General features: G+C 43.2%; 1 protein-coding gene and 1 pseudogene across 2 annotated transcripts in view; one reads left to right on the top strand and one right to left on the bottom strand.

Moving 5' to 3' along the window:
* MGA (MAX dimerization protein MGA) overlaps positions 1-7,896 on the top strand; it is a 146,570-nt gene that overhangs the window by 24,409 nt on the left and 114,265 nt on the right. The window lies entirely within an intron of this gene.
* LOC102474309 (thioredoxin domain-containing protein 17 pseudogene) lies at positions 1,359-1,772 on the bottom strand (annotated as a pseudogene).

Here is a 7,896-nt window from a genome sequence, read left to right as displayed (position 1 = left end):
CTTTAATGTTGTTTTAAAGAGGGGGAAAGAGAGAAACACATGGTCAGACCACTATCTATTCAGTTAACATTCATTCATTCATTTATTCATTCATTTATAACTGCCAGAGGATGCATTTGCTTGCAGAGAGAGGACAAAAGCACTCCTCAGTGGAGCATGGTCATGCTGTAATACCTTCTCTATTGCTCCATGCTATCAAGATTTTGGGCACACATTCATGCACATGCGTTAGGCATGTTTCCCAATCAACTGGGTGTGGTTAGCCATCTGGGATCCAGCTCTTTTAACCACTAAGCTAGAGGGACAGCCCAAGTTAACATTTTAATGTAAGCATTTGCCTAACCAGTATCATTCTAAATGGCTCTTTAGTATTGTTTGTTTTTGCTATCAAGTGTGTGCACTTGCTGGAGAGAGACAGAGAGAGATTGAGAGAGAGAAAGTGAGAAATCATCTCTTGGAGAGGATGGCCACTCTGCAGTTTTGTTTCCTCCCTTCTCTCAGGATTTTGAGCATGGATGCACATGTGCCCAGTGTGTCCAGGACTTGAACTATGCAGTCAACCATGTGGGATTCTAGTTGCCTTAACCTCCCTGCTACTGATTGGCCCAGCTGTTTAATATTTTAATGAGAAGACACACCTTAAAACTTTTACTAACACCATGGCTGGATATTTGAATGTTGGTATTGTTAAAATGAACAGTGATAAAAATTTTGTAGCATAAAATAATTTTTTAAATTTCTGATTGTTTTCTTAGGAGCAATACTTAAAAGTAAACTTACTTGGGGACCAGCAGATGGCATATTGGTTATGTTGCTGGACTTGGTGGCTAAAAACTCATGCCAGGTACATGTGTGTGTGCCCCAAATCCTGAGAGGAAAATGAAGGAGAAGGGATTATGGTGTGGCCATCCTCCCTGAGGAGTGATTTCTTGTCTTCTGTCTCTCTGTCTCTCTACCACACGCACCCTATAGCAAAAATCTCTCTATTAAAAAAAAAAAAAAGTAAAATTACTTGGTCAGAGACTATGAACATCAAAATAAAAAAGGTTATAGAAGTTATACATATTCTTCATAGAATGTTTGAAGAATATAGTACTATTATAAAGAAGAAAATTAAATTTAGCCATAGTCTCATACTGCTATGCTAAATCCTGCTTTAACATTTTGATATACAGATATGTATTATTTGTATATCTTTTTTTGTAAGTTTGCAAACACTTTAATAAGCATCTATTGTTTAGACATAAACTAATTTTTCAATCATAATTTAGTTATTGCTAACAGGAATTTAAAGAAATTATGAAGTTTCTTCATACTAAACCAAATCAGGAAATCAAGACATTTACCATACGCAAATCTTAATCTTCAGAGAATAACATCTCCACAGGGTTGGCCTGAAGACCACTCAAATTCTACCAGTTTTTGAGGTGTTCCATATTTAAGTAGTGTAGGCACTGCGGTTATTTTCAACTTTGTTCTGAAGTCATTATCTTCCCAATAAGGTCTCTCTCTTACTTGGCAGTGAATAAACATGCATCCTTCACTAACATGCCTCAGTCCCTCTGTATGACTGGCTCAGCTTGCATGCAGTCAGGGCACCAGCTTTCCCCTTCAGTATCCTTAGAACTGGTAAAGTAGGCAAATATGGTCTTGCTGCTGTGCTGCTCCATGGCCTGGTTGAACTCCTCAAAGCCCCACATGCTTACTTCCTTGTAGCGGGCCATCCGAACCAGACGGTTGGCTGGAGGAATCCTCAGGTCCAGCCGACAAGCTGCAGGGTGGGGACCTTACCTGTATATTTTTATACATTTAAAAAACTAGTTGGGGAGCCAGCATTTAGTGGAATGGCTATGTCGCTGGACTCCCATGTAGTCGACTGCGATTTGAGTCCCAGATCTGGTGCTTAAACTCAGCCCAGGTGTGTGTGCGTGCGTGCCCAAGATCCCCAGAGGAGAATGGAGGAGAAGGGATTGCGGTGTGGCCGTCCCTCCCAGGGGGGGATTTCTCACTTTCTGTCTCTCTGTCTCTCTCTTTCTGGTGAGCGCATGTGCCCTATAGCAAAAACCTCTTAAAAAAAAGAAAAAAAAACCTAGTTGTCATGTGTTTTAGAGTCTCCTTTCCAAAGTTGTGCTGTTTTATATCCCCATTAATAAAGTATGTTAACTTATTGTACACTTGACAGTATTAGGTATCATTCATTCATTCTGTTCATTCCATTAATTGTGTATTTAGAGTGAAACTCTTTATCTCAATGCCTACAAGTTGCCTCCTTCCATTTTTTCTTGAATTCAAGTAGTCTTTTGCCCCCACTGCTCTTCCAGAATTACACCATGTGACCATTGATCACCCCATTGCTAAATCCAGTGGTCTTTCATCATTCCTCATTTTACTTGACTTGTCAGGAGTCATGCCACAGTTGATTACTTCCTTGTTCTTGAAACCATTTTTCCACTTAGCTATAAGACATCAGTTTTCTAGTATTCCTCTTATCTCAGGGGCTCACTTAGCAAGGTTGGAATGTTCCAGGACTCACACCTTGGTCATCATGTCTTGTAAAATTTCTGTTCCATTGGTTACCTCATCTGGTGTCTTAACTGTTGACTTCCAAATAAATTAATTATTTTATTTTTTTTGCTGTGGGGTAGAGAGAGGCAGAGAGACAGAGGGAAAGTGAGAAATCACCCTTCGGGTGGGGGGGGATGGACACACTACAATCTCTTCTCCTCCATTCTCCTTTCTTGATTTTGGACACACAGGCACATGGGATCCAGTGTGTTTTTGAAGCCAGTGGGTCTATTCTCGAGCTGCACAGTCAGCCATTTGGCATCTGGCCTCTCTAACCTCCATGCGACCTACTGGCCCAACTTCCAAATTTATCTTTCTAGAGTTTCTCTGAAATCTGGACTCATTCAGCTATTTACCCAATATCTCCAATTAGATCTGCTTTTTTTTTTTTTTAAGAATTATTTAATTATTTAACTTTAGTTTTCATCATCATTTTCCAGTTCAATCAGAGAGAGACAGAGAAAGAAAGAGAGGGGAAAGTGAGAAAGCAAGCCACCAAGTCTGGGACTTGAGCCATGGTTGGCCAGGTGGGGAGTCCAATGCCTTTAACCACCACATTTCCTGCAGGGCCCTCCATTGAGATGTTTAATAGGATTTTAAATTTGACATGTCCAGTTGAGTTCCTGATTCTCTTCTGCTCCCAAACCTCCAGTGGTAGCCCTCACCTCTGGAAGCGGGCAGTTAGAGAGTGGTCATGCTGTGGTTGCCTTGTCTTAACTTCATTAGTCTATGTGATGAACTACCAAAGTGGTTCAGGATGAGAGGACAGTTAGGCTTTGTGGTTTGGCATATTCAGCAAGGATGTGTAGATACTCAGGACACAATGTGATCTGCTTCCTTCTCTGCACATTACCTCTCTGATTTCATTTTCTGTTGTTTACCTCTGTCACTTTTTCTTTTTTTTAGAGGTTTTCGCTGTAGGGCGCATGCGCTTGCCAGACAGACAGAGAGAGACATAGAGACAGAAAGCGAGAAATCACCCCCCAGGGGGATGGTCATGCCGCAGTCCCTTCTCCTCCATTCTCCTCTTGGGATCTTGGGCACGCACGCACACGTGCCCGGCGTGAGTTTTAAGCCACCGGGTCCAGGACGCGAACCGTGGTCGACTACGTGGGAGTCCAGCGACATAGCCATTATGCTAACTGCTGGTTCCCCCTTTTTTTTTTTTTTTTTAATTAACTATAGGGGCACATTCATGTGCTTGGGATGGGAGAGAAAGAGAAAGAAATCACCCCCTCCCAGGGGGATGGCCACACCATAATCTCTTCTCCTTCATTCTCTTTTTCGGATTTTGTGCATGTATGCATGTGTGCCTAGTGCGTTTTTCAAGCTGCTGGGTCTGAGACTCAATCTGCAAGTTGACCATTAACCACCCTAACCACCATGCCATCCCACTCTCCTCCAGTCACTTCTTTTTTGTACAAGTGGCCTTGCTATCCCTTTTGGAAAGCTCCCACCAAGGGGCCTTTTTATTATCTGATGCCCCTGCCTAGAATGTTCTTCTCCTAGATAGGGCTTATTTCCTTACCTCTTAAGGTCAACTTTTCCGAGAGGCCTTAATCAACATTATTTAAACCTGCAACCTTCCCAACACTATAGTCTGTCCTTCCTATATTATCTCCATAGTGTTTGTCATCATTGAACATATTACATGTTTATTCAATTTTGTTTGTCTCAGTTCCCCACAGTCCCTAAGGCCAAATAGTATATATAAGCTTTATGGGGACAGTGATTTATTTTTTTATTTTGTAGGTTTTTGGCATAAGATGCATGTGCATGGGAGAGAGACAGAGACAGAGAGAGGGAAAGTGAAAAAAACCCCAGGGGGGATGGCCATGCCATAATCCCTTTCTCCTCTTGGGATTTTGGGCATACGTGCACATGTGCCTGGAATGATTTCAAGCTGCTGGGTCTGGGACTTGAACTTGGTCAGCCATGTGAGGTCCACGGCCTTAACCACTATACCACCCACTGACCCCAGGTTTGGGACCTTTGTTTGAATTCTGTGTTAAGAGAAGCTCTTTTTCCTACTGCGTTTGAACTAGAATGGCAGCAACTAGAGTTGTTTAGGTCATCTTGCCACACATTAAACCTATGGATCAAATCAACACACAGTGGAAAGCATGTGTGAGTTCATAGAAGGAATTAGATTAGGTCCTAGGTTAGTTTTTTTTTTTTTTTTTTGAGAGTTTTTTGCTATAGGGCATGTGCACACGCCAGAAAGAGACAGACAGAGAGACAGAAAGCAAGAAATCACCCCCCAGGGGGGATGGCCACGCCTCAATCCCTTCTCCTCCATTCTCCTATTGCGATCTTGGGCGTGCATGCACATGAGCCCCGTGTGAGTTTAAGCTGCCGGGTCTGGGACTCGAACCGTGGTCGACTACGTGGGAGTCCAGTGACATAGTCATTATGCTAACTGCTGGTCCCTGGTTTGGTTTTTTTGTCCTTCATGTTGTAATATGTATCAGTACTTAATTCTTTTTTATGATCAAATAATATTCCTTTATGTGGATATAACACATTTTGTTTATTCTTCAGTTGGTAGACTTTGGAGATATTTTCCTTTTGGCTACTATCAGTAATCTTGCTGTGAACATTTGTGTACCTGCGTATGTGTGTGTGTGTGTGGGTGGGTGTACATAAGTTTTTTTCCTGGGTATATACCTAGTAGTGGAATTGCTGGGCCCTATGTTGGCTATACTGGGTCATAGCTCTGTGCTTGAGAAACTGCCAGACTGCTTTTTGAAACATCTGAACCATTTAAAACATGATTTAATTTTTATTAATTATTATTATTTTTTAATTTGACTAGAGAGAGGGAAAATGAGAAAGCAAACCACCAGGTCCAGGACCCGAACTGTGGTCAGCTATGTGAGAGCCAGTACCTTAACCACCATGCCACCTGCTGGCCCTGATGTGAACCATTTTTCATTCTTACCAATAGAGTATGAAAGTTTCAGTTTCTCCACAACTTTGTCAACATGTTATTATCTGTCTTTTTGATTATAGCCATTGTAGTGGATGTGAAATGGCCACTCACTGTGGTTTTCCTTTGTATTTGCCTAATGACTAATGAGTAATTAAGCACATTAAGCATCTTTTTTTCCATGTGCTTTTTTTCTTTTTAGATTTTTGCCATAGGGCATATGTACTCACTGGAGAGACAGACAGACATAGAGAGAGAGGGAAAGTGAGAAAATCACCTCTCAGGGGGATGGCCATGCCACAGTTGTTTTTTTTTCCATTTCCTGTTGGGATTTTGGGCACACACGCACATTCACTTGGTGTGTTTTTCAAGCTGCTGGATCTGGTGACTCAAACCGCGGAGTTGACCATGTGGGTTCTGGTGCCTTAAGCACCATGCCACCTGCTGGCCCATTTCATGTGCCTTTATCAGTCACTTGTGTATCTTCTTTCGAGAAATGTCTATTTAAATCCTTAGCCCCTTCCTTAGTATTTTTTTTTTTTTTTTTTTTGCCATAGAGTGTATGTGCTCACTAGAGAGACAGAGAGGTAGAGAGGGAAAGTGAGAAATCACCCCTGAGGGGTGACCATGCTGCAATCCCTTCTTTTCCATTTTCCTCCCAGGATATTGGAAAAGTATGTACCTGCACCTGGTGGGTTTTTCTAGTCACCAGGTCTGGGACTTGAACTGCGTTGTCGGCCATGTGGGATTCAATGCTTTAACCACCACACCACATGTAGACCCTGGAATTATTTTCTGCTATAGGATGCGTGCTCTTGCAGGAGGGACAGAGAGCCAGAAAATGAGAAATCACCTCTTCGGGAGGAAGGCCACACCACAATCCCTTCTCTTCCATTCTCCTCTTGGGATTTTGGGCATGCATGCACACACTCCTTGTGTGAGTTTTTAGCCGCTGGATACAGGACTCAAACTGTGGTCAATTACATGGGCATTCAGTGATGAAACCATTATGCCATCTGCTGGTCCCAATGGTTTGTTTAATTGAAGTTCAGAGTTAGTGTTCCTAGGGCCTGCAGATATGGTGGTTCGAGTGCTGAACTCCCATATAGCGGACTTTGGTTCAAGTCCTGGACCTGATGGCTTGCTTTTTCACTTAATCTCTCTCTCTCTCCGCGTTTCATCTTTTTGTGCGTGCACTTGCTAGACAGACAGAAAGAGAGACACAGAAAGCGAGAAATCACCCCCTTAGGGGGGATGGCCACGCCTCAGTCCCTTCTCTCCCATTCTCCTTTCGGGATCTTGCATGCACACGTGCCCAACATGAGTTTCAAGCCACCAGGTCCAGGACTTGAACCTTGGTCAGCTACATGGGAGTCCAGTGACATAGCCATCACGCTAACTGCTGGTCCCATCTAATCTTTTTTTTTTAAAGGGTATTTTTTGCATGCATTCACTAGAGAGAGAGACAGAGACAGTGAAAGGGACAGTGAGAGATCACCCCCCAGGGGAGATGGCCATGTTGCAATTCCTTCTCTATTCTCTATTTGGGATCTTGGGCAAGTACATACATGTGCCTGGTTTGTTTCAAGCCACCAAGTCCAGGACTTGAACTATGGTTGGCCATGTGGGAGTCCAGCGACATAACCGCTATGCAACTTACTGGCCAGATGGTTAATCTTTCTGATTCATGTCTGCCTACTCTCCCATCTCTTCTACCCTTCTTCCAAATAGTATGATTAAGGGCCAATAAAGTGGGTAAGGTAGAGAAGCAAGGAATAGTTTAATTTTGGTTCTTAGACAAAAACAAGTATCAGTTATTGTGTTATTCAGAGCAAGAACTTTTTCTTTCTGGTTGCTAATGAGATCTGACTGGTGCTAGAAAAAAACTTTGTTACTAAAGGTGTTTTGGGGGACCAGCAGTTGGCATAATGGCTTTGTCGCTGGACTTCCATGTAGTCAACCGTGGTTTGAGTCCCGAACCCGGTGGCTTAAACTCAGGCCGGGCATGTGTGCACATGTGCCCAAGATCCCAAGTGGAGAATGGAGGAGAAGGGATTGTAGTGTGGCCATCCCCCCCGGGGGGTGATTTCTTGCTTTCTGTCTCTCTATCTCTCTCTGTCCTTCTGGTGAGCACATGCGCCCTATAGCTAAAACCTCTCCAAAAAAAAAGTGTTTTGGTGGGCAGAGTGGTATAGTAGTTATGTTATTGGATTCCCACATGGTCAACCGTGGTTCAAGTCTTGGACCTAGTGACTTCAAAATCACAATAGGTGGGGACCAGCAGTTAGTGTAATGGCTGTGTCGCTGGACTCCCCCGTAGTTGACCATGGTTCGCGTCCTGGACCCGGTGGCTTAATACTCACGCCGGGCGCGTGTGCGTGCGTGCCCAAGATCCCAAGAGG

This window comes from Tupaia chinensis, unplaced genomic scaffold (assembly GCF_000334495.1).
Source record: "Tupaia chinensis unplaced genomic scaffold, TupChi_1.0 Scaffold000605_1, whole genome shotgun sequence".
Lineage (NCBI taxonomy): Eukaryota > Metazoa > Chordata > Mammalia > Scandentia > Tupaiidae > Tupaia > Tupaia belangeri.
The sequence above is the reverse complement of the archived record's forward strand: the minus strand, read 5'-3'. Positions and strand labels throughout refer to the sequence as shown.